Here is a 5,123-nt window from a genome sequence, read left to right as displayed (position 1 = left end):
TCGGAGTCTGGAGCCTGCTTCGGATTCTGTGTCTCCCTCTGTCTCTCTCTCCCCCTCCCCCACTCATGCTCTGTCTCTCTCAAAAACAAATAAACATTAAATTTTTTTTAAAAAATTAGTGGTTAAAGGGTGAGAGAAAGCGTGTAAGTGCAGGGTGCTGGGAACAGCCTGAGTGCAAGGTGCTGGGGACCAGCATGGGCGCAGGGTCCTGGAACGTCACTCCCAGCCATTCAGGTCCTCCTGGCTGATGCTGGGATACTGTGGAGCAAGACATCCCCACCCCCGCTGTGCTCTGCCCAGATTCCCAACCTTATGATCCAATGGTGACAGTTGTTTTAGGTCACTTAGTTTGGGGTGGTTTGGCATAAACCAATAGGTAACCAGGACAGGGAAGGAGCGACACTGGGAGCTGGCAATTTGAAGGGAGGAGGGGGGGAAAGCCTGTATTCCCACGGCCCCTGCTCCCCGTCTAGGTTGCTGCTGCCATTTTTTGCCACTAGGTGGCGGCTAATGATTGTCTCCAGCAGAAAGGAAGATGGGGAAGAAGGTCTCCCCCCCACCAGTCCACGCAGCCCCGAGTCTAGTGTCCAACAAACCTCACTTAGAACCGTAATGGTGATTTCCTAACAGAAACTCAATCCCATCCTGCACATCTCCACACTGATACCCTCATTTCCAGCCTCAAGCTGTTTGCACGATCCCAAGAGGCTCCCCAAAGCAGATCAGGAGGCACACACACACACACACACACACACAGGGTCCCTTTTCCTTGTTCCAAAAACCCCAGTTCTGCAGTTTGAGAGAGAGAGAAAAGCTGGGGAGGTCATGCTTTCCCCACACCCCCCCCCCCCCACTCTGCTTTCTGCCCCACGGTTGGTCTTTTGCTGACCCTTCAGGAAATGAGATATAGTTTATTGCAACATCATGCTCCCCACTGAGCCTGCCTCTCTCTCTCTCTCTCTCTCACTGTGAGTCCTCACTGACACGACAAAAATCCAGACCGTCAGATTCCAACTCATCAAATAAGACTTACCATATGCTCCAGCTGTTCTGTGTCTGGGCATACAAACCAAAGAATCAAAAGCCGGGACTCAAATGTGCAGACTTGTATCAGATATTTGCATGCCCGTGTTCACAGTAGCATTATTCACAATAACAGAAAGGTAGAAGCAGCCTACCAGCAGATGAATGAATAAACAAAATGTGGTGTGTGCATACATATTAGTCAGCTTAGGCTGCAACCCCAGAATATCATAGCTGGGCAGCTTAAGCAACAGAAATGTATCTTCTCGGGGGCGCCTGGGTGGCTCAGTCGGTTGGACGTCTGACTTCGGCTCAGGTCACGATCTCACGGCTCATGAGTTCGAGCCCTGCGTTGGGCTCGGTGCTGACAGCTCGGAGCCTGGAGCCTGCTTCCGATGCTGTGTCTCCCTCTCTCTCTGCCCCTCCCCCCCCACTCATGTTCTGTCTCTCAAAAATGAACAAACGTTAAAAGTTTTTTAAAAAAAGAAAAGACACCAGTCCTAATAGGGTGCCATCCTTATGACCTCATTAAACCTTAACTATCTCCATAAATGACCCAACTTCCAATATAGTCACATGGAGGTTAGGGCTTCAACTTACGACTTTGGGGCAGACAGATTCAGCCCATTAAACCACACGCTGGAATATCACACAGCCCTTAAAAGGAAGGACCTTCTACACTTCCCATGTTACAACATGGATGAAACTCAAAGACATTATGCTCAGTGAAATTTGTCCGTAAAAGGACAAATCCTGTACGATTCCTCATACATGAGTGCCTACGGTAGTCAAACTCATAGGGGCAGAAAATAGTCTCCGGCGGCTGGAGGGAGAGAATGAGGGGTGACTGCTTCATGGCTACGGAGCTTCCCTGTGGGAAAACAAACAGTTCTGAAGGAAATGGACAGCAATGTGAATGGACTTCCTGCCACTGATCTGTAGCCTTTTTTAAAAAAAATTATTTAAATATTTATTTATTTTGGAGAGAAGGAGAGAGACAGAGCACGAGCGGGGAAAGGGAAGAGAGAGAAGGAGACACCGAATCCAAAGCAAACCCCAGGCTCCGAGCTGTCAGCCCAGAGCCCGACGTGGGGCTCGAACCCACAAACTGTGAGATCATGACCTGGGCCAAAGTCAGACACCCAACCGACTGAGCTACCCAGGCGCCCCTGAACTGTATGTAACCTTAATAATGATTAAAATGGTAAATGTTATGATTACACATCTTTTACCACAATAAAATTTTTTTTTTTTTTCTAACTCGTGTGGATTAACCAGAAAATCCCTAGGGGCCTGCATCTGATGGAATAAGATGCAGAAACTTAACAAGTAAGCCTGCAGGAGAGGAAACTTGCAATCAAGTCAGGGGGTCCATCAAGGGATGACTCCTGCTTTAGGGCTTTCCCTGTATTTTACCAGGGTTGCACCCATAATGGTTAAACTCCCTGTAATGGTTAAACCCCTGTCGGGGAAACAGGAGACAGAGGCTGATACAGCTCCCTGTCTTGAGCAAATCCCCCATTTCTGGAATTATTTTATTTATCTAGCTATTTAACAAACATTTATTTAACACCTACAATGTGCCAGGCTTTTTGGGTTTTTTGGGGGGGGGTGCGGTTTGCAAGGGCTATTACTATTTTTTTAATGTTTATGTATTGATTGATTTGGGGATGGGGGAGGGACAGAGAGAAAGAGGAAGACAGAGAGAATCCCAGGCAGGCTCATCAATGTCAACACAGAGCCAGACATGAGGCTCAATCCCAGGAACTGACCATGAGCTCATGACCTGACCCCAAATCAAGAGTCAGACGCTTAACCAAATCAGCCACTCAGGTGCCCAGGGCTATTACTATTTCTTTAAAAAGAGCCAAAAATAAAAAATAAAAAATAAATTTGAAAAAGGGGGGCGCCTGGGTGGCTCAGTTGGTTAAGCTTCTGACTTCAGCTCAGGTCACGATCTCGTGGTTGATGAGTTCCAGCCCCGCGTCGGGCTCTGTGCTGATGGCTCAGAGCCTGGAGCCTGCTTCGGATTCTGTGTCTCCCTCCCTCTCTGCCCCTCCCCTGCTCATGATCTGTCTCTCTCTGTCTCAGAAATAAATATTTAAAAAAATAAAAATAAAAATAAATGATGGGGCGCCTGGGTGCCCCAGGTGGTTAACTGTCTGACTTCAGCTCGGATCACGATCTCACAATTTGTGGGTTCGAGCCCCGTGTCGGGCTCTGTGCTGACAGCTCAGAGCCTGGAGCCTGCTTCGGATTCTGTGTCTCCCTCTCTCTCTGCTCTTCCCCTGCTCACTCAGTCTCTCTCTCTCTCTCTCTCTCTCTCTCTCAAAGATGAATAAATGTTAAAAAAAATTTATAAATATATAGAAGGTGAAGTGATGCAAGTTAATGCTTCAATAACTGGTCCCGTATCATGATGTGTTTCCAGTTACTGGTCTTTGCTGGGTCTCCGCTCCCTTCCCCCACCTCCGAGGAGTCCACCAGACTGCAGGTGGCAAAGAAGGTGCAGAGTGAAGGCCTTGCTGCACAAAGAGCCATTCTCAAGACCGGAGGACTCTCCCCCGAGGCAGACAGCTCTCAGGGCATCCCCGAGCTGGCTGGGCTCAAAGTCAAGCAGGAAAAAAAACAAACGTGTTGCTGATCCCCTTGCCTGGCTCTGACCGGAGTTTATAATTACACGTCCATTACTGTGATTATGTGATTAATATCTGTTTCCCTCACCAGACTGTCAGCTCCCTGGGGGTCCCTTTTTTGCTCTCTACTGTATGCTGGGCCCAAAGTGCCACTCGATAAATAATAACAGCAGGGCTGATCGAGTCATGACCCCATGCCAGGTTGTCCTCCAGGGCTCTGCAGGGATTAGGACGGCATTACTCCTGGCAGCGGCTGTAGGGGTAGCACACGAGGAGCTCCTGTAAGGGATGAAGAAGTGGCGACAAATTGCTCGGGCTGTGTTTCCCCACCAGCCCCTGCCCCACGCTCCCGCCAGCTGTCCAAGGCCGTGAACCCACCTCCGCAGCTCTTCCCCAACAGCATCCTCAGCAAGGAGGCTGCTGGGAACCCTGGGACAATTTGTAATTATATAACATGTCGTATCATACAAATATTAACTTACATGTTACATTATAAATATCGCATGGATACACCACAATAGATTATATTGTATGTTATGTTTCATATATGTAACGTTATGAATGCTATAGTCATATAACATGAGAGGCTACTGGGCGCCTGGGTGGCTCAGTTGGTTGAGTGTCCGACTCTTGATTTCGGCTCAGGATTTTGGCTCACGCCATGATATGTTTCGAGCCCCACATTGGGCTCTGCTCCAACAGTGTGGAACCGCCTTGGAATTATCTCTCTCTTTTCTTTCTGCCCCTCCCCTGCTCTCTTTCTCTATCTCTCAAAATAAATAAATAAACTTTAAAAAAAAACCAAAAACGAAAACAAAGGGGCACCTGGGTGGCTCAGTCAGCTGAGCCTCTGACTTCGGTCCAAGTCATGATTTCGCAGTCCACGAGTTTGAGCCCCATGCCTGGCTCTGTGCCGATGGCTCAGAGCCTGGAGCCTGCTTCGGATTCTGTGTCTCCCTCTCTCTCTGCTTCTCCTCCACTCATGTTTTGTCTGTCTCTCTCAAAAATAAATAAACATTAAAATTTAAAAAATAAATAAATAAAAAATTATATTTAAAAAAACCATGACAGGCTATTAATATAAATAATATTTATGTAATGATTACTATAATATATAATGATGCTATATGGCTATATAGTTACTTAATTGTAGTTATTTAAAAAATATTTTTAATGTTTATTTTTGAGAACGAGAGACAGAGTGCAAGCAGGGGAGAGCCAGAAAGAGAGAGAGACACACAGAACACAAAACAGGCTCCAGGCTCTGAGCCGTCAGCACAGACAGCTCGCAGGGCTTGAACTCATGAACTGCGAGATCATGACCTGAGCCGAAGTTGGATGCTTAACCAACTGAGCCACCCAGGTGCCCCTATAATTGTATTTATAATATATAACTAAACATAGAAAATGTTAAGATAACATATCAACATATTAAATATCCATATTTTTAATACAGTAACCAAT

The sequence above is a fragment of the Puma concolor genome, chromosome E2 (assembly GCF_028749965.1).
Source record: "Puma concolor isolate L17-30 chromosome E2, mPumCon1.1.hap2, whole genome shotgun sequence".
In the NCBI taxonomy this organism is placed as follows: domain Eukaryota; kingdom Metazoa; phylum Chordata; class Mammalia; order Carnivora; family Felidae; genus Puma; species Puma concolor.
This window is presented reverse-complemented; position numbering follows the sequence as displayed.